Here is a 22,604-nt window from a genome sequence, read left to right as displayed (position 1 = left end):
GCAAAAGTCAAGTGGTTTTGGGTTTGGAGCTCCAGTTCTTAGACCGACAGGAGTTTCCACACAGGGGATGGCTGGGAGTGAGATTTGGCCTGGGCGTTGTCGCTCAGCAGTGCATGCAAGGAAGAGTGGCTGCTGGCCACGGGTGAGCTGCGGGCTGGGAGGAGGGGGGTCGCTCACAGGAAGAGACCTGAAACCTGAGCAAACAGATAGCCGTGGACACTCCATGGGAACCCACTTCCCGGACAGGTCCCGAGTCCCCCCTTTTCCGCCACCTGTGAGCTACGGTCTTCTGCCCGAGTTCTCAGACTTGGCTGCAGGGCCGAATCCCCCACTAGTTGGGCGGTGCGCGCCAGGCCAATGAACGAGTCCCGTGGAGGGCTCGGCTCCTCCTGCACGCGCTGATTGGCCTCGCGACCCTCGAGGCCGGGCGCGAGTGGGAGTGGCGCCCCCCCCCCGCCGCCCCGCGCGTCCCTCCCGCTGCGCTCGAGCCCTCCTTCTCTTGCTGCGCTCCAGGTTCAGGCAGCGCGCGGGCGGCACTCCGCATTGCACACGCGAGGGGCGCCGCAGTGTTCGTGGGATGGGGCAGCGGGCTGCCTCTGGCGGCAGGGACGCGTGCAGCCCGGGTGAGTGGAAGAAGGACAGTCGAGAGGAGGGGGAGGGCACAAAAGGAGGCGCTGGGTGCAGGCGACCGGGGCGTGCCACCCGGGCTGAGAATGTCCTGCGGGGTCGGAGTCGCGGCTACTGAGCTCCGTGGCGGGCGGATTGCTGAGCGCAGCGGACAGGTCGGGAGTGCACCCCGCACGCGCCGCGGAGGATGCAAACATCAGAAGCTGCCAAGTTCAAGGCTGGGGAAGCTTCCCGGGCTGCTGGCGGGCAGGCTAGCGTGTACGCGGAACTCCTGCTGGAGTGAGTTCCCGGCGGTGTTGTAGCCGCGCCCCACGTGTTGCTGCCTGGCTTTGCCTACCTCAGGTGGCTGTGGGAGGTACGGTGTGTTAGGGCACCGCCCTGCTGCTGGGCCCTGAGACCACCCACCCTGGCGACCCCAAGTGGGAACTACCCGCTGAGGGAATGGGGACTTCACTTAGACTTGATTTCTGCCTGCTTCTCAGGTTACAGTAGTTGGGTCGACTCCTATTTAATTTCAACAGAAAGAGCTCTATTTGTTGCTCTATGACTCATTTTGGTCCTTCCACAGACTCCTATTCCTGTCACCTGCCTGGTCCCCTGTTTCAAAAACTTGATGTTTGGGCACAGTTTTATCCAGGATGGTCACAGATATCTTCAGGATGACAACCAATGTGTTCATTGGGAATAACAAAGACTTGTTTTAACTTGAGGGCTCTGAGGAAGGTACAGCTATTGTGTTAGCGATTTGGTGAACAACATTGATCCCCTCATAGCACAGGACAAAAAGAATAGTATGTTTATCCCTTTAGTAAAATACCCAAGGCATGACTTCCAAAATTCAGTTTTCTTTATGGGAGGAAAGGGACTTCAGATTCTCCAGGAGAAAGCTAATTTCTTGTTAAGTTGACTCGTGTTTTTATATACTCTGCTCTGGACAGTCGTCATTGACACCAGAACAACTTACTTACAGCCCTTACGTTTTCTTCTGAGTGGCAGGAACTCTTAAGTTTAAAAAAATCTGAATCTGTTCCTGATTTCTGTAGACAACATGGTTATATGTGCTCACATGTACCCAGTTTGCAAAAGGTATTTGTGCAATCGTCCATGAAACTGTTTAATGTACATGGATGTTAAACGCTTTTAAATGTAAACCATCTATCCCCTTTCAGTTTTAGTTTGTACCTCATCCAAAGGCAGCGGGCTGAAGGAGGACTTAAAAGAGGCTTCCTTCTTTAAACAGTGGTTGACAGCATTCAAATCCTGAGAACATACAGTAGCTTTCCAAACTTGTGGGCACACACAGCTCACTATGAATTGTATGTTGGTTCCCTGTGTTAAAAAATACCAGATATGTTTCCCGACCCGCCCAAAAAGGTTGATGTGGTTCCTGGGGCTACGATTTGAAGCTGTTGATAAAGTTTGTAAGGTGAATGTTTATAGTGTGAAATGCATAAATTGGACTGATTCTAGGTATGTATGGCAGATAAACATGATAGTATATTGTATCATAAGGTATAGTATATGTGATGCATTGAAATATCTGTGAGGAAGTAATATTGTATCACTCCCATTCTCCAGATGGAACAATTGAGGCTTTCAGGTTGATTTTTCCAAGGATGAATGACAGAGCTCAAATTAGGTTAGTTTCTGAATTCTTCCTTTACATAATCTGTATTCTTGTCCTCCATTCCGTTTTTAAATCCCTATCTTCATGACTTACATTCTGCTGTTTCCTGATCTTTGATTTCTGTATCACTTTTGATTGTTAACCCATGTGGCTGATGAAGGCTCAAGGAGAAGGCTAACAATAGCTCTAAGGAACTGCTGTTTTCACCAGTTAGTTGATAAAGATACATGCAGACAAACCCTAAAGAATGATGTGCTCATGGTAGTGTCTCAGGAAAATCTGTAGCCAGCTAGTGCCAGGGGTGTCTGAGAAGCATTCATGTTTTCTTCTTTGTAAGCAGAAATGCCTCACAGGTTTTGGAGACAATTTACAATGAAACCATTAGTGATTGTTTCAGTTCTGTTATTCTTATGACTCAAATCAACCCAGAATTACTATGGGAAAAAACTATCCAGGAGTAACAAGTCCCAGAGTGATGCAGCAGAAGATTGATGCATTTCTGCCTTTCTGGTTGTTTGTTGAGGACCCAGCATTTGTAGATCTTTTCTTTGCTCATAATATTTACTTGGATATGCAACAATGTATATTGAGATTTATGAGGTTAATTTTGTTCGCATTAATGTAGGTGCCTATTAGGCTCACAAGTACTAAGTCTTAGATAATTGGGTGGAGTTTGGGTTCAAGTGTTGGCATCATGTTTTGTGAGACTTCAGAAGGTGATCAGATATCTCTGTATTTCAATGTCCTTGCAATGCTGAAAGAAGAACCTGTTTCATGCAGTGTTTGGATTTGCTCATGAAGTATTTATGGATGTAGTTGTAGCAGCCCTGCTCTGGGTGCTGCTGACGGATACAGTCTAGCACCTAACTCTAATGTGATGCATGTAAAGTCTCCAGCATGGGTTGTGGTACCCAGGAATGCCCTGTGGCTGGTAGCTGTTGGTACCATCCCTTCATTCAGGAGCTGTTCACTTAGTGACTACTGTATAAAACAGATTGTAGTATGTAATATAGAGTGGTTTTAGCTCAACATGGGAGAGGGCATGCCAAAGAAAGAGGTCAGATACATAATCATTATACAAAAAGGAATTGAGTGCTGACATGGTGGGGAAAATGAAGGAAATACTTGAAAGTCAAGTGAAACATAAGAAATTGAGGGCTGTATAAGTTACCTTATCAGTACCCAAATGTAGTAAGAAAAATAAAGGTCTTAGACTCAGGTGCTTTAAAGCACTGAATACGTAGGGGAAAAGTAAAGAAGAGTGTGCCTAAGTACATGTAATGACAGGGACTACTTGAAGGGCTGGCTTATTAAGTTATTATTGTAATCATCATGAAAGGTGATATATCCTATGGAAAATATATATGAGATAACCAGAAATGAATTTGAAAAGGGTCATTGGGATAGATGTCTGAAACAGTTTTGAAACACAGATGCTGTGCAGTGAGGGACAGACTGGCTTTCATATACCAAACATACATTCAGAGGTCAAGAGTAGAGTGTAAGTGAATACTTTGCTTCTGTTTCTGCTGAGTAAGATTCTGGCACTCAGCCTCCCTTAAGCAGTTCACACACTGCAGGTAATAGATCAAGAAGTGCCATGTTCTCAGAGGACTCCAGGCCTGATCAACAGGCTGGATACAGGTCAATCATCAAGGCCAAATGGCCGTCACCCAAGTGTGTGTGAGAGACTTCGTTCGTAATACAGCTCTTCAAAGCACAAGTGGGGGATTAGCTGATGTCCTCCTGTAGGACTCCAGTTAGGAAAACAGCTTCAAGAAATGCCCTTGGGCCATCACATCAGACCCTGTCCTTGTGTGTAACTGGGGCATCAGTATTAAGAGCAAATACATGGTATCAAATGACTTACTTTGGAAAAGGGGGATTAGTATTAGGGATTGGGGGGGTAAAGTAGGTTTGTCACTGAAATGTTATAGAAAATGTAGTTTTTAATCTTTCAAAGAACCCTATTAATTGACATGTCCTAGTTTCTTTCTTATTCACAATCTTTTGTTAGGAATGGGAAATGGGCCAAGAACCAAGCAAGTAAGATCAATAGGCACTTCTGAGAGACAAATAGACTTCTCTGGGAAGTAGTTTGGACATGGTCATGTTTAATACTGTTGGAGATGTGTGCAGTTGATAGGCCATGGCTTATGGTAAGGACACTATGGAACCAACTTAAAGGACGGCCTGAGTGGGAAGAAAAAGGGTAAGATCAAAGTCAGAATGGAAGACTGAGGATAAGTGTGTTCGGAAAAGCAGTTCCTAGTGTGCTTATGGGGCGTGGTTTTAAAGTCTGTCCATATGTGACTGACAGCATAACTTGGTGGCATCTCTCAGCCCTCCTTTTTAGTAAAAAAAGTTCAAGTCATTGTGAAGAAAAGACAGGCTATACAACTGCATTGGTGTGTTGTCCTATTTTAAACATATATAATGAGTGAGTTTACCTAAATTTTCTCATATCGTTCAATTGTCAATGTAGAGAAAACCCTTCAAAATATCAGCAGTGACTATCTCTGGGTATTTCAGAGTTACAGGTGATTTTTCTTGTTTTTTCTAAACTTTAGGTGTGTGTGTGTGTGTGGGTGTGTGATAACAATGAGTGTACAGGTCTGCGTGCCTTTGCCTGTTTGCAGGGGACAGAGCTCCTCTATTACTCTTGCCTTATTGCTTTGAGGTAGGGTCTCTCACCATGCTTGCTCTTTAAGCTAGGAAGGGTCTGCCTGCATTTATCCCACAAATGCTGGGTTTGCAGGCATGCACTGTCATGCCTGACTTTTTGCGTAAGTGACAGGGAACCACACTCAGGACCACATTCTTGCAGAGCAGATATTCTTATCCACTGAGCCATGTCCTCAACCCTTGATCAAAAATTTCTACAGTGCCTGTGATACATTGCTCTTATAAAGAACCTTATTGTAGGGGAAAGAGGTCTACTGTTATAACTGTTGATTTTACAATGTATTACTATAAAGAAAGACACATTTGAGTGGTGATCATTTTTCCTGCCTTCTCGTTTCCGTGGATATGAGTTTGACTGCCCACTGGCTCTGGATTCTTTTACCAAAGCACAGCATGTTGAAATGAGTGTTTCATGGTTTTTGTTCGGCAGTAGTGCTTCTATAGATCGTCACAGTTGGCCAAAACCTACTGGGATTCTGTTTGCTGTGACTCTTAGAATATGAAGAACCAAGAACATAACCCACATGAAAACAGGGGCCAATCTACTTCTAACCTCCTAGAGGAATTAATAATTGTCATGGTACAGGGCATAGAGACATTTCCCAGGGATAAATACTGCTGAGTGTTATGAATTGAATGAAGGGGCTGAAAGCCTTAGGGAATCAAAGAAATGTGAATAAGGAGTTCAGAGAGCTGTCTATCCTCTTATATAACATTATTCACTGTTCTTCATTTAGTCTTGTGTCTGGTTATTTTCCTGGCTTTTCGTGAAAAGCTGTATCATGAAAGTGGCTGGTGTTTGTCATTGTAGACTCTCTACCATAGTATATCGTAACACATACATACATACATACATACATACATACATACATACATACATACATACATACATACATCTGTCCAGTTAGCCTTGACTCTTTTGGTAAACTCAGGTTTTTGCAAGGAACATTCAAAGTATTAATAATTGATTTTTTGATGGTCTGAATATTGGTACCCTTCCCAATCCATGTCTCCGAATCTATAAACAAATGTGGTAGTGTCAAGAAGTGGAGCCCTTAGTGCTCAGCCCCCATGTATTGATAGTGCCTTCACAGAAGAAATTGAAGAGAGCTTCTTGCCTTCCAGTTCTGTGAAGTTAAAGCAACAAGATGTGATCTGAGAGGCAGAGCATGAGTCCTCCCCAGACAGCACATCTGCTAGCTCCTACATCTTGGATTTCCCAGCCTCTACATATCTAAGCAATATATTCCATTTGTTTGTAAAGTGACTGTCTAAGGCATTTTGTTGTGGCAATATGGGTGGATTAAGACACATTAATACCTGATCCCTATGAGGGATTCAGGATTCCTTGTATATTTTTCTCTAACATCAACTTAATAAGGGATTGTGGTCAAAATAATATTTTAGATATTTTCAGAAAGACTTAGCAGAAGAAATGATTGTCATCTTGTTCTGATGTAAAATCTGCTGTGTATGTTATGGCATGCCACACTTCCTGTCATTTCAGAAATCTGGGTGACAAGGAGTCAGATAAGAACACACAAATGTTGGGTTTAGTTGGTGCCCAGGATTGTGAGTGAGTGTTCCGACTAAGCAGTTATTAACTGATGATGGAATGTTAATAATGCTGCTGGCTTAAGGGACAGGATCCTACTACCTATTAGAGGTCCAACTAATGAGACTTCAAGACATCTATAGGTTAACTCAGACACTATGTAAACCATAAGGTTCTAGGATAAGCACTTCTTTTAGAGAGTTCTTGAAATGGTCCACACAGAGCAGCTTGGGGATAAGATTATGGCAGCCATGTTGGATTGGCTTAGGGAAAGATCATTTCACTTAGAAGCCCCATTCTCCTAGATACCAAGATCTCTATAACAGTTCTACAGAAAGTCTCCCAACCTCCTACCCACAATGGCACATCAAGTTTAGGCTCATGGCTGTCAGAGAATGCCTAAGTGTGATGCCCCAATTGGTACCTTTGACATTTTTACCCTTTCTCGGTTGCTACAACAGAAGATCTAGACAGATATCTGAAGTCCAATTCTAATGTAGTAGACATAGTTACAAGTAGAATGAATTTGAGTTGCTTCTCATGAAAGATAAAAAATAAAACAAGCATATTCAATGTTATTTGCAAACCAGGGGTTTAGAAAGAAAGTATAAGCTTAAGTATGATGTAATTCCATGTCTCCTGTCATTCATTCCCATCTGCTTATCCTTGTTCTTCTTTGATAAGAGGATACAGAGAAAAATTTAGGTTAAAAAGCCTTTTGGTGTGTTTCTGAATAGTTACCACAAAATAGGTTGTTAGTCAAAATGAATATTGAATATAAAATCTTGATCTTTTATAGGGCTTTCATACACCTTAGATATAAGAATTCTCAAATCCAGAATTGTACACTTAACGTGTGCTTGATTTTTGATCTCTTTTTCCCCACGCTGGAGGTAAACGCAGAGCCTTTGAGTTATATACCCATTTCTGCTCCCCTATAAAATAACTGCTTCTGCTGGACAATAGTGGCACATGCCTTTAGTCCCAGCACATAGGAGGCAGAGACAGGAAGAGCTCTGTGAGTTTGAGCCCAGCCTGGTCTACAGAGTTAGTTCCAGGACAGTTAGGGCTATACATTGAAACCCTTAAAAACAAAACAAAACAGCAACAGCATCAACAACAACAACAAAAAGTTGTTTCCCATCAAAGGGAATATCTTTGAATATTCCAAATAATTAAAAAGCAATGCATTTTAGAGGTAGGATTTAGGGTGAATGTTAAAAATATATCTTTACTATTTTTCTTTTGTTTTTGAGATTATAGCTTAACTATACAATTTTCCATTCCCTTTCCTCCCTCTAAAACCTCCCATCGAACCTTCCTTGTTCCCCTTCAAATTCATAGCCTCTTTTTTCATTAATGGTTGTTACATACATAGAAATTTCCTTGATGACAGCAAAGACTACACTTATCTGTGGGTACAAGAACAAAGGGTGTCTCAAGTCAACTAGAAAGCTATTGGTTACCACCATGTTATGTATGTCACTATTGCACCCTTAGGGTTATTGTCCCATGCTGGTTGTTGTGGTTCATAGGCATCATAGTTAGGTAGGACTGTAGGTGGATCTCCTTTGGAAGCTTGAATGACACCTTAAAAGTCAGTTCTCAGGGAGAGGATTTTTAGGTTAGTTCTAGCCCCGGGGCCTCTGGGCCCTGCATCTGAAGTGCACCTCAATTTTCCTAATGTTTTTATGCTCTAAGAAGCAGAAGAAAAGTTGTAACATTACTTTTTCCTTTTCCAGACCAACTATATAGTATTAGCAATTGTGCATGGTATTTAAGTTCCCTTTCAAGACATCCAGAAATACCTGTTCCTGTGTGAAAGTATAAAAATTCAGATACTGCATGCACTTCTCTTCACATTGAGTTCTTATGACCCTTTTCTTTCTGTCTCTGAAGCTCTTCATCTACAGCATGGTACCAGCTTGTGAGCAGTGGTGTTAATTTTCCATGACAGCTAGGCTGTGTGCAAGTTTGGGGGATCAAGGCTTGCTTGTGCTCCTGAACTTGCTCTACCAGCTACCTTCATGTGTTGCCTGCAGCAAGTTCTTTTCCTTCGGTTTCCCTGGTTGGCTGACATTTAGTGAGCTGGTCACCCACTGTCTGGACTTCATTGCCTCAAATATAAAGTCAAGGGGCTCAGCAATTAAACTTTAAAGTCCCACATGAGTGGGAAACAACATAATATCTTTTGACATTTAAAACTTGCTATTTCTGCTGATCTAATGAAATGGTTCTGATGGACTGGAAGTGAAGCATGAATTGGGCATACAGTCCAAATGGAGTTCAGTGTACAGGAGTCCCTGGCTTCCAAGAGTATAAATCTACAATAAATAATTGAAGGTCTTGTACATCTTCCTGGAAGTTTTTTTTTCTTTTTCCCTTGTAAGAGTCTTGATTATCCAGATGGACTACATTGAATTTCTTAGAATGTTTCTGTCTTGGAGAGAAAAATAATCTGCTTTCAATTATTCTCAAATATTGCCATTTAAAATACCGACTTACATAGAAGTAATATTTGGCATTTATGTAGTGACTTTCTGTAGATCAAAGGACTGAATTAGAAATACATGCTTTTTCTTTTATATAGAACTTCATAGAAACATTTTCTTTTTATCAAATTCTTTTAATGTAGAATCACAGTCACTCAACTCAGGGAATTCACAGCCACTTTTGCAGTATTTCTGATTTGTTCTCTGAGAAGTACTGCTTGGTTAGGAGTGGTCCTCCATCATTTCCTAGTTGAGAGACCTTTTTATCATTCAAGGTCCTGTCCAGTGCACCTCCCCAAAGAAGCCTTTTTGTCCTGATTCCCCCATCAGTGTCATTTAAACTCTTCTACATATCCCTTTGTTTTACATTATTGTATTTTTTTTTTGCATTCAATCTAATTACTTATATAGTGACTTGTTTCTCTTGGATTCCAGCCTGATCATTTTGTCTAGTACATACAAAGCCCTCAGTAAAGACACCAACGGGAATGTTAACTTGCATAGAGAATAGCCATGAAGATCCAGGAGGCATCAGAAAAGATGGGAAGGGTAGGTTCTGTGTATTATAGCAGCTGCCACCTAATTTTGGCTTCTGGATGTCCAGGAGAACAGACAGGACTCACATGCTGTGGAGGGCCTCCACTGGATCATCCTGCCTTTGTGTCCTATGAATACCTTCCAGGTGTACACGTTGTAGGGAAACAGACTCAAAGCTGCGAATCACCTGCAGTCAGGACTCTGGAAAGTTACAGCTGACATCTTCACAGATAAAAATAAAACAGGCTGCTTTGTACTTTATACCAAACCATGCTAAGCTGTGTAAGCAGTTTCTATTAAAAGTTCAAGGAAGACAATAATGACCTGCTTTCCCATCCAGACTGAATTGTTTCCTCGTGATTTCTTTACTAATTCCTCACTTTTCCGGTATCTCTAGGTCCCATGGGGGCTCCTGAGTTATGAATGCAGACTATGTTGGGCGTTTGATCCTAGATAAAATAGAGGGCGCTGCAACAAGGTCGCTCTGTGTAGGCAAGATGTGCAATGTCCTTCTATGCTCTTGAACGCATCTTCCAAGAACCACCTGTCATGAGGCTCCTCCCCCTGTCAGAGGGAGTAATGCACATGGAAAAGGTGCCTTTTAAAACAGAGACCTCGGCAAGACCAGATCTAATTATTATCACATGGCCAGCATTCTTCATGTTCACTGTCACAGACTGGAACTGGGGCCGACTGAAATGTTTTAAGGTGGAGTGTGGCTGATCAGTTCTGAGGAATGGTGCAGAAGTCAACTCCTCCCCTTTCGAGTGCTGTTATTTTTCAACATAGGTAAGTGAGACAAGTGCAAACAACATGATATGGAAGACAGTCTCCCCCAAGGCTATTCAGATTGAACTTTCCAGATGAAGGGAGACCTGTCTAATAAATGGAATAGCATTTTCAAAGGCTGTCTGCAATGTACTTGTTTGTGGTTGGGGAGCTGTGCTGGAGAGACCTTTGCTAGAGGGGACAATTTTCAGCTAGGCCATGCATGTTCAAGGAATGTAGAGTGCTGTGGTATGTGTAAGACATAGCAGGCAAAGTAGTTTTCTCTAGCTTCTGGGTACCTCTGACATTGTGTATGGGTTTGGTTCTCTCTTAGTGTGGCAGAGAACTGGGTATGATTGGACACAAAATGGAAAGGAGAGTGTGGAGAAGGTGCTAGTGGACAGGTGACAAGTATCACCTACTATATAGTAAGTTTAGTGAAACTTTCTGATCTGATGCTATCAAGGGAAGCCCAAGAAACCAGTGAGCACCAGGGGGGACAACAAAACCTGTCTGCCTTAGTGTGCCATCTCTCCAGTCTTTCTGCTCCCACATTCAAACCACTCTCTTGGCAAACCACTGTCTCAACTCCCAAGTCTGGATTAGCATTCTCCTTAGTGGTGGATGTGAGCTGGAAAATAGGAATCTAGAAGGACATAAAGGTTGAGAGACTGTGTGACCAAGCAAGAGAAGTAACACAGACACGGGAGGCCACTCTTCTGGTGACAGGCCATAGAGAGGAAGGATGTTGGGATTTTTACTCATTTCTCTTTCTTATCTGAACTACCATGCTGACTGGTCACTACTGAGCAGTTGAAGGATTTTGGCTAAGCCCACAAGCTCCTTTGAATTTCCGTTTTCTCACTTGTAAAATCCACATCAGCATTATCATAGCAGGACCTGCAGATGTCTCCAGCTTCTATGGGGTGTGGCAGGAAGTAGAAAACTATGCACTGGTCTCTTAGCATGACTACCATCCTTAAGTGGAAGGCCATGATCTAACAGTGGTCAAGGACAAAAGTAAGTTAAAACATACCTTTTGTTTGTTCTTTTGTTTTTAAGTTGAAGGACTTTTAGTAACTGGATACAGATATCAAATATCTGCATGAAGGCATATTGTGAAGGGAATCTCCTAGATTACTTACAGTGCTACTGTTTATGTTTGCTTGTCCTTGTGGTCAGTGATTTGTGCAACACAAAATGTCAAACTCTCCAATGTCTGAGGTTTTCTTGGTTTTAAGATTCTGTGAATCTACAGCAAGATAATCCAATTCCTTTCCTGTTTCTTTTGCGGCTAGTCTCCTTGCCTAGAAGAGTGTGTTATCTGTAAGCCTTTTTCTTAGAAATTCACTGTTAGAAAATCCTCACTTCTACCTTAACATAAACCCAGGTTGAGAGAACAAACCTGCAAGCTATGCATTTCCCCATATTTTATACTGTAGATGGCATTAAGTCACAGACAGTTTAAATATAAATAATGAATTCAAGTGCACACACACACACACACTTCACAAAACATTGAAACATTTATATGAAAAGAAAGGATGCTTCTTTGGAAAAGAACAATGTATAAAAGACTCAAGTTTTATTCTGACAGCATTTCTGAGCAAAGCTATACAGATAATCATAGAGCTGTACCATGAAGATGGAAAGATGAATACTGATGTGAACCATTCTTCCCTGTGGCATTTTGACTACGGAATGTATTTAGCACTCCCCTCCACCACTCCTGGATTTTGTATTGGCTTCTGTAAGATATGTTGCTTTAAAAAAAGAGTATTTTTAATGTATTCCTTGACAATCCCATACATGTATGCAATGTAGCTAGGTCATACTCAACACAAGTTCCCCTCTTGTTACCCACCAGATGTGACCAGCACTTTATCTCCTCATCTTCATGCCTTCTTTTCTGCTTTGTCATAACCCACTGTGTTCAGTTAACACACACAGCTTTGGAGCATAGACAACTTATCACCAGCTATGCCCCTGAAAAACAAATGACTGTCTCTCCCTCAGCAGCTATCAGTCATCAATAGCAACTCATATAGTGGTGAAACCTCATGAGCCCCTCTCCCATCCATTATAGAATCAACATTGCTTTTGTGCAGTAGCCATAGTTCTTGAGTACATCAGCCATGTGATGTACGGTAGATAGAATTTCACAGCACTCTTCATTTGCCATCTCTTACGATTCTTCTGCCCCTGCATCTGCAATGGTCTGTGAGCCTTGTATGTCGGGTTTTGATATAAATGTCTAGATTAGGGATGAGCATTCATAGTCACTTATTCTCAGCACCTTGACCAATAATCTGTGAATATGGACAAAAATACTTAGAAGACAGTTAAACTACATGTTCATTTAGCAAGACAACAGTGATAGGTTCTCCCCTAAAGGTATAACCTCTCTAGCTATGGGCTTTGACCAAGTTTACCATACCAGATATGAATTCTATCCTGGGGAACAGCTCTTGAGCCCTATCAGGAAGCAGTTCATTTCTCCCATAAGTGTCATTGCCACTGTTGCACCAGTGGGCATGTCTTACCTGGCAGGCCAGTGTTGTAGTCTGCATAATTACTGCTCAGTAATCATGACCATTCTTTCCCCAGCAATCTGCATAGCATTGCCTAGCACTGTGAAACTGGTTATCAGGAAGAAATTTTTGTTTGTTCCAGCTTCATTTCTTTATCAGACTCTCCTTGATGTGGTCAAGTACTAAGAGATCCTCAGATAGAGGCAGAGAGTAGAGGCAGGTAGGAAGTCAGGATAGAGCATGGCTAGATCTGCACTGGACCTCTGCTTATTGAACTAGTGCCTCTTGTAAGGGTTGCCGGGTGTGTGTGAACATAGGGTGTCATATGTGGTCTTTGAGTCAAGAAGAAGAAGAGTCCTTACTGCCCATTTGTCAGAGTTTGCCACTCCACTGCGTGAATTTTCTGGAAATAGAAATGTAACTCTTTGTAGTAATTTTTAGGTGATCTACCGCAGGTACCTGAAGTTAGGCTATCCATTTACTTTTCTTTATATGATTTTAAAGAAATAGTTTATTAGATAGTGTTAGAAAAATATTAAAATCTTATAACAATTTCCTTTTATAATTAAGTTCATACACTACACTGTTTCAAATATTTGGCTGTTTACCCTCTGTCTTAATTTTTAATTTTAAATAGTTTTTTGCAGTTTTGTATTGTTTGAATACAAAGTTACATGTGATGCACTGCTAGTATTCCTTTTAGTTTTTCTGGTCTTGTTTAGACAGACTGAAATTATGTCTTGTGACGTAGATATCCCACTTGAGTACATATCCAAGGGAAATGGAAGCAGTATGCCAGGCAGATACATACACATCCATGTTTATTGTGACACTGTTCACACTAACATATGAAACCAGCCAAGTGTCCATTAAAATGATAGAAGTGGAAGACATTGTGTTAAGTGAAACAAACTAGACACATAATAAATAGAAATGTTTTTCTATGGAAGGTAAAATATTTGACTTAAAAATAGGATAGTATATTATAGAGGTTGGGAAAGGTATGGGTGGGAGGGTGGAGACAGGGAGGTCTGATTTGATCAGTGCACACAGTATGGAAACTTCACACTGAATTGTATTTGTATACATAGTTAGTATGTATTAATAAAAATAAAATCCCATGAATCAAAACTAAATTCAATATTGTTAAAGTAGTCTGAAAATAGAATTAGTTATATCCATTCACTTAGGTGTACTTTCAATTTCCAAGTTATGTATTAAAATTTTATGAATAGTTGATAATTTTTTTTTCCCAGTTGTAAAAGATACTTTAGGGCTGGCGAGATGGTTCAAGTACTTGCACTTCCTGTGTAAGTCTTGACAGCCTGAGTTGTTGCCAGGACCCAGAGTAGAAAAGAACTGACTCCCAGGATTGTGTGTGTGATGGCATTGCTGTGCCTCCATTTACACACACACACACACACACACACACACACACACACACACACACACACAAGCCTTTATAATGTGGACTCACTTCTGGGGTCCCCTGCACCCCTGGCCTGTTAGACTTGTCTTGCAGGAGTCACCTGCACCGTGTTTCAGTTGTTCAATTTAGCTCTTCCAGGGTATGTTTTGGCGTGTTCCAGAGTTAGAAGCAGCCTTTCCTATCTTTGTAAACACTGGCGATTCTTTATCACTCATCATTGCGTTCATGCTTGCAGATGCTGGGTAGTTATCTGATGAGACACTCTCCCTGGGTGTTTGCTGAGTAAATGAACAGATTACTTAATGAGCAGCACTTATTATAATTGTCCCCACTTTCTTGCCAGTAATCCTGCTATTACCTGGCATCCCACACGATTTTACTTAACAATTAAAAGAACATTTTTTATAACTCACAAGCTTGATACTAATTAGTGTTTCATGTTTATTTTCATGTTTTCTGAGATGCACAGATAAAGTTAAGAGAACTCTACATAGAGACTTTAGCACAAATTGCTCAGAGCTGAACCCTGTGTCCCTGTGATCAATGATGAGCCACTACCAATCTTAAGTGTTGATAGAGACCTCAGTCTCCTCACGTAGGATTAAGATGTTCCCATGGGACTGAACAGACATGTTATAAAGCCACTTGGTATGTTTTGGTGTGTTTCAGAGTCTGCCCTCGAATTTTCAGCTGTTTTATGGATGATGGATTTCCATAAAGTCTTCTATGAGAGGAATCATGTTCGCATTTGGTCTGCACTTAATCACTAAAATTTTACAGACTGCACTCAATGTGCAGAAAACGTGAGGCTTCACAGCTGTTTTTCAAGTTTATTGATTTGTATGTGTCTCTCTCTCTAAGGACTGAGTGTTGGGACATGACACTGTGACTCAGGGTAGATGGGTAGAACAAACTGCCATAGAGTTAGTGCCTCAAATTACAGACACTTACCACTCATCACTATGGAAGCTGAGGAGTCCAAGATCACTGTGTGGGCAAATGTCTGGTTAGGGCCTTTCCATTGACTAAACGTGGCCATCTTTTTATTGTATCATTGTATGCCAGGTCTAGAGAGAATGAAGAAAGAAGTGATTTCTTCATTTCTCTTCTAATAAAAGCATTGATCTGACTGGAAAGAGCTCTACTCTGTGACCTAATTGCAACCAAAAACCCGACTCCAAATACCATCACATGGAGATTTAGAGTTTGACTATGTCAGTGTATGCAAGGGCAATGAGTCTATAGGACAGATGCATACCCTTCCCCTCCAAGATGAGGTTGGGTGGGTTCGGGAATGGGGGAAAGTAGGGGCTGGGACGGATCATTTGCCTTTCTAATGTGTTTTTCTGATTTCCCCAATTCCTTACTAATTTCACAGTGTCATCACCAGCATCATTGCTTGGTAAAGGGGAGTTTGATTTATAAAAGCACCTTTTTTTTTGTTAACCTAATGACAAATTGAAATTTCTTATTCTGGGATGTGGCATTAAAGTTTATTTTATTTGCTATAATATAAGCCCCCAGCAAAGTTACAATATTGAGATTTATCTTCAGATCTGTTTTTGAGAAGGTATTTGTGTCATTTTGCTAGGACTTAAGAAATTTCTCTCTCTTTTTGAAAAAGATTTTTATTTTTATTTCCCATATGTGTTTGCTTTCCTGTATCTATATATGTATGTGTTGCACAATATACTTACTTGGTACCTGAGGAAGACAGAAGAGGGTGTTGGATGCCCTGGAACTGGAGTTCCAGATGTTTGTGAGTTGCCATGCAGGTCCTCTGCAAGAGAAGCAAGTACTCTTAACCACTGAGCCAGCTCTGCAGTCCTGTGACATTTCCTCATATGTGTGACTTTTTTTTTCTTCATGTGTCCAGATTGGCCTTGAACTTTTGATCTTCCTGCTTCTACTTCCCAAATGTTGCATTTATAGGCATGTGCCACCATGCTTGGTTTTATGTGACGCTTAGACTGGATTCAGGGTTTCATACATGCTAGGCAAGCATTTTGCCAACTGAGCTGCATTCCAGCCTTTGAAATCTTTCAAGAATGATTACATCCTTTAATACTACATCAACACTATCTACATTTAACTTGTCTGATTATTTGAGTGACTTCGTATTTTGTATCTTCTAATGTAAAAATCAGTAATTAGACCTGAAATACTTTCTGTGAGGGTGGGTTTGGAGGAAGTCTAGCCAAGAATATAAAGAGCGTGCAGAACATGGCTCTGTCTTTATGGAACTTCCAACTGGCTTTCTCCCTGCTTCTGTATTTGGGGTGTCAGACAGTGAGTCAGATTGAGGAGCTTCAGTTGGCTTTTGACATCATAGACCTGAAGTATCTCTTAATTTTCCAGTAGAGATATGGAATGGGTGGGTGAGAAAATAGAATGAATTTGAGAGATCTGAACTACAAATGCAATTTGGGGAATTTTCCAGTCCTCTATAAAAGTCATGAAGAATCATGGGTAAATCCCAAGAGTAGGGAGATCAGATCTTTCTACCAGAAACACAGTGGAGCCAGTGAAGTTGTATGGTTGTTTCTTAGGTATAGAGAAGTAAGAGTTTGTAGATGCAAAGAGATGAAGACATCCCCAGAAAGTGTGAGTGTTAAACTGGCTCTTGCAGATAGCTAGGATCTGGAGGGCTGAACATGAGGGGAAGGCATTCTATATTTAGCACCAGAATTAAATACACTGTGGCCCCTTAGTGGAAAGGTAGCCAGGAAAACGTGCCTAGTTCACAGTGTATGTTGCGGAACCCCTGCTCTATCAGCATCATGGATCATGCACGGTATGTAAGTGGTAGGGCAACCGAGGGCTCATTCAACTCTTCAGCCTTTCCCCACAGAACTCCAGGTAACAGCTTCACTTCTTATTCTTGCAGCTGGTGTGCCTTGCCTTGTAGTAACTTGAAACTGATGCATGGGGAATTTTAAACACATATGTTATCAAAACAGATGTTTCACAGGTTTTATAGACTATTTATCAGGAGGTCATCTTATCTTACTGAACGTAGCCTGGAATTTGAATTTAGTTCCTCTCATCATTTCACATTCTTCAAAGTAACTGTGGAAAAACATTTTAATTTATTGGCAACTTTCTCTTTTGTTCTTAGGTTTTAGAGACATGGCAATTTAACTATACCTTAAAAAAATTATATGCTCTGCTACCTAGGGGCGTTTGCTTGCCTGGTGATAAACCTAAAGCTCACAAGAATTTTAGTATTTTCTCTGGAACTTTGGAGTCCTATTTCTTTTTAAAGATAAAAATATTCTGCATTCTTTTTTATGCAACATGATAATTAAAGCTAAAATGAACCTCATAAAACATTACAAAAGATTCCAGGCTCAGAACAAATGGTTAGAGAAATTTGCCTTCTGTCCCCCTTTCTCTTTGACTCTTTGTTAAAAGAAAGAAAAACAAATGGGCATGGCATTCAGGTGTTGTTGCATTCTGTATAATTGTCGCTCACGACCCTGTGAAAACAGGGGACTTGGTGCTCCCCGAATGATGAAGGAACAAACTGGGTGTTTCCTGACTCATTTCTTCAAAAAGCTTCAAAAAAACCCCATGAAACCCAGAACCAATGTAAAACAATGAACCAGACACACCTGTTGAAACCTGTTTGTACCTGTTGAGTCCTGTAAGGGGCTGGCTGCAGGGCATGAGAACGAATAAAGAACCCATGCACCTACTTGCCCTGTCTAGTAGAACTTTCCATTCTTTTCAATGGTAACAAAAGTATTCTGCATATGTACCAACTAGTATGGTAGGCGCTAGCCATGTGTGACCACTGAGCAGTTGAAATATGGCTCCTGAAGAACTGGACTTCGAATATTCACTTTAATTAATTTCAGTAATCACATATGGCTGCTGTCTGCTCTCCAACAATGACAGTATGGCCTAGGTTGACAGCTCAGCTTGGGCTGGTGGGTAGATGCCCCACACTTCCTATGCCTTGCTGAGTACCCGCAGCGGAGCTTTTGGTTGCTTTCAGTCAGTGTTTATCATACACGAGGTTCCCTCTGTCTGAAACACACCTGCTCTCATCTGTATCTACTGAGTCTTAGAGGTGTCAGCTAGACTGTACCAACCAGTGACTATCAGGAGACAAGAGAAGCAATAGGAAAAGGTAGAATGATATGAAAGGAGATGAGCTCATTTTTTTACAATCTTAAAGACCCTCTTCCTGATACAGAGGTTAAAAGGTAGCCTGCTCTAGTGTTTTATTACTAACTGAGTAGAATAACCCAAGAGAGTAGATCTTAGAATAACTGGAGATGTTATTTTACTAGTATTTTGAAAGCAAGGCTTCTGGGAAAGACCCAAATCCATGTCATGGGAAGATTTTCAAGTTCATAAGTACCTTCTTGAGATGCTTACTAGTTTTTAAAATATAAAGGGAGAATATTGATGCCCTAATGTATGCCTTTGCAGAAATACAGAAGGCACATGTGTTGCTATGAGATAGGGTTAGTAAAGAGAGTCATAACTAGCACATGGTATTAAAACAACTAGGATTGGGTGGGTCCCAGTAATCCAAGCAAGAGTCAAGTAGGTGACCAAAATGAACAGGGAAGAATCTCAGAATTGCTGAATCGAACATTGGTATTGTTAGTGTAACAATAAAAACTGTTTTCTGAGGGCACCATGCATGGCAAAGGATAGAAGAGGTTGGGCTCTGGGTCAGTTTTGACTTAGGAAGAGGCAGTCTTACTGCCTCCCCTGTCAGAAGCATCACAATAGAATTTTCTGGAGAAATGTTTAAAGTTTATCAAAGGTTATTCCTGTGGTCTTTTTCCTATGATATTCATAAAACCAAATGGAGCCAATGTGTCAGGAACTACGTATGCTTCATGTGCCTCACTTGCTATAGTATGGGTCAGCCAATTCTATCTGCCTGCTGTCGTGTCTAAGTAAAGTTTTATTAGAATGCAACCGTGCCCATGTTTAAAGGTCACCTATGGAAGTTTTTGCCCTTCCATAGTTGAGGTGAGTGGCTATGACAGACTTTGCATCACAAAGCCTAAAATATTTATTGTTTGGCATTTATAGAAAAAGCCCCATAAAGGATTGGAACCCATAATATATGGAATCCTCTCAAGTTCTTTGAAAGGGATTCAGAGATAAAAGAAAACTATAACTATGTGGAAATTTTGGGAGAAGGCTTGCTGTGGAGATGGGCTTCTATTTCCATTGGATCTTGAAGGAAGCACTCATAGGTTCTAACTGAGCAGGCCGTTCTACAAGGATGCTTGGGCACCCTGCTCTTCAGAAGGATTAAGCCACTGTGTTTGAATGCAGTGCCCTTTCCAGCCCTCATTCATTCATTCATTCATTCATTCATTCATTCATTGTGCTTCTGGCATATTTCTAACTAGTGTATGCAGTAATATAAACCATTTCTTTGCCTGCCCTTGGTAAAGTAAGCACAGATTCTGTCACAAGCTGTTGGCATTTTGGTAATAACTTTGTAGTATGGAAATGCTCATTAAGTTGAATGTTTATAAATGGGTTTTATGGAGTTATTTTAAGTATAATCATCTCACCTAGACAAAACTTGAAATTTATTCACGTGTTCAGCTTAATTGTAGGATAGAAGAAATTATTGTTCCAGAATGGAAACCTCACTGTATTTCAGGAGATGTCACTCGAAATACTAAGGATAGGGCACACATTACTATTCATGCCTTTTTAATTGATTAGCCTTTAAGGCTTCTAAAAGCCTTTAAAAGTTGTTTTGTCAACATTAGACCAGCTGCCGTGTAATTATGGGAGCTCTTCTTGCAGTTAAATTCTTTTAATAATACGTTCAATCTGCTGGTGCCAAAGTGCTTCGAACCTGTGATATATATTAGAGAGAGCTGTTGCTTTTACTTACAGATGGTTGGTGCCATTTTCTGGGCAACTTTGCAGTATTTTCACAGAAATTTTAAAGATGAATTACTTCAAAATGAGAGGCAAATGAATTTGAACATCAGGTTTCTCCTCCCCTTCTGTAAAACTTGTTCATATGCGACTTGAATTTTGAACTTGACTCACACAATGCAACTATTCTCATTTTAAAATTATCCACCTCTTAAAATCTTTTAAAGGGTCCTTCCTTCAACCCTTTAGTGTGTAAATCTAATGCTCTGACACTCCACAGATGGTGGTCCCAGTGGTGGGTTGGGATTAGGATCATTGCTGTGATAAAGGGCCGTGTTGGATGGCTCTACCTTCCATACTGAGGGCTAACACTTCCCCTAGAAGGGTTTGAATTTTGTTCTGTATTCTGTTTTCTTTCTTTAAAAGTATATATTTTGTTTTATGTGTATACATGCTTGGCCTGCATGTGTACTGTGTGTATGCTTGGTGCTTGTGGAACTCAGAAGGAGGCATCAGATCTTCATAGAACTGAAGTTACAGATGGTTATTAATCACTGTATGGATGATGAGAACTGAACCCAGCTCTTTTGCAAAAGCAACTGGTGCTCTTAACCACGGAGCCCTTTCTCTAGTCCTTTTGTTTTCTTTTAAGTGAGTTCTATTCTAAAGTCAGACATGGAAGAGTGTAACTAAGGGAAAATGATTCAGTTTGAAGGATACAAACAAGGGCCTGGGTATTTCTCCTCCAGGTGCCACTAATGTTCATTTCATGAACATTGCATTAGTGGCTAAAGCAGAAAAGGGGATCTGTAATGATTGTGTCTGTAGGATTTTCCCCTGATAGTTCAGACCATGTCTGTGGCTTCTTTGTCACATTCTAGGAAGCAAACCATTTGATGTTGACGTCCAGAGTGCCCATGATGGTAGAAGTAACTAGGTAGGACTAGAGTGGCATCCTGTGGTACAGTGATCTAATTTGCTGGAAGGAGTGCATTTTTGTCGATTGAAACACCACGAGGTCAGGATGATTCCCTCTACTACCCATGCCACCTTTTCCCTCCTTGCAGCATAAGGGGTTTGGGAATGCAGCTGACCTTTTGGTTTTTTTTTGACATGCCATTCTACTTCAAGCTTGAAGTTCAAGAATATTAATGGCCTTCAAACCTGGAGATGTTAGCCTTGGAAGTATTGCTATATGATAGGGCAAGCTGGAAACTGATCTTCCTGCATCCACTCATCATGTACAGGTGTGTTTGCCTTGGCAGCTCTTGAGCCCTACAAATTGGTGCATACAGTGGGTTTGAGGAACCACACACTGATAAGTCCAGAGCACTTAGGTGATCTGAAATTCTATTGAGACATTGTTAGCAAGAACACTAGAATTTATTTCATTAAAACTTTTCCTGTTATTGAAATTTTCTTCCCATGGTAAAAAACTTGCTGCTGGTAAATGGCTTAATTTTTTCAAAGCTGTATTGAATGCTAACCCAGACTGCTTTAAATAGTCTAGACCAGTAGTATAGTCTACTAATACGTGATCAGGAAAGCTTCTATGAATATTCCAGTATTAGTATTGTGATTTAGTAGTATGTTACATTTTCTGGTAACATTGCCTTTTGCTAAAGTATACAGTTTACATGGGTGTGGCAGGAATTAAATGTCTTCCAGTGTTAATTCCAGTTGACTTCATAAAACATAGTCTTCTAAGTATCATATAAATCTTAGTACGAGCATTTTATGTTTTATTAAAGTCTTACATATAGTTTTAGAGAATAACTGACTATTTTTTGGTGGTGTTACATTTTCATTTCTGTTAGTGTGACAAAACAGTTTGGCCAGAACAATTTAGTAGAGAAAGAGTTTGTTGTAGCTCATAGTTCCAGGATACAGTTTATTGGTGTGAGGAAGTCACAATTGCAGGAGCTTGAAACAAGTGGTCACTTCATAGCCGCAGTCAAGAGCAGGGAGAGAATGAATGAGTGTGTGCTCAATTGCTTGCTTGTGCTCAGCATGATTTCTCCACTCTTAACACAGTTTAGGACTCCCTGCTTAGGGCATGTTGCCACCCATAGTGGATGGGGTCCTTCCGTATCAGTTAACTTTATACAACCTTCCACAGATATACCAGAGTAGAATTCTTGAAGGGAGAGACAGAGAATGAAAATGTTGTTAAAATGGGCTGTTTCTGGCTCTCACCAGCAGGGACCAGTATCTATATCTGTCCCTGTTTCATCTTCCTGCTTGCTAGTTTTATTTTATTTTATTTCAGATCATGCAAACAACGTGGGAATGGTGTGATCAAATGCTCCTGTAATGAGCAAGTCTCATGGTTTATTCTACTTTGAAAGACTAGCTTGTAGCTCTTACCAGCCCCCAATCCAGCCACCTTGGAGGAATGGAAGCCCTGGTCACAGTTGGCATCAGGCACCAATATGCACGTCAGTGTGGCTGGTAGTAGGATTATGATGTATGAACTATAATT

At 41.0% G+C, this 22,604-nt stretch overlaps 1 protein-coding gene across 1 annotated transcript in view; it reads left to right on the top strand.

Moving 5' to 3' along the window:
* Positions 1-488: 488 nt before the first annotated feature.
* Lypd6 (LY6/PLAUR domain containing 6) overlaps positions 489-22,604 on the top strand; it is a 127,945-nt gene continuing 105,829 nt past the window's right edge. The window contains exon 1 of the mRNA XM_027420458.2: positions 489-623. The gene's annotated coding sequence lies outside the window, so the exon portion shown is untranslated. The remainder of the gene's footprint in view (positions 624-22,604) is intronic.

This window comes from Cricetulus griseus, chromosome 6 (genome assembly GCF_003668045.3).
Source record: "Cricetulus griseus strain 17A/GY chromosome 6, alternate assembly CriGri-PICRH-1.0, whole genome shotgun sequence".
NCBI classification, from domain to species: domain Eukaryota; kingdom Metazoa; phylum Chordata; class Mammalia; order Rodentia; family Cricetidae; genus Cricetulus; species Cricetulus griseus.
This window is presented reverse-complemented; position numbering and strand designations above follow the sequence as displayed.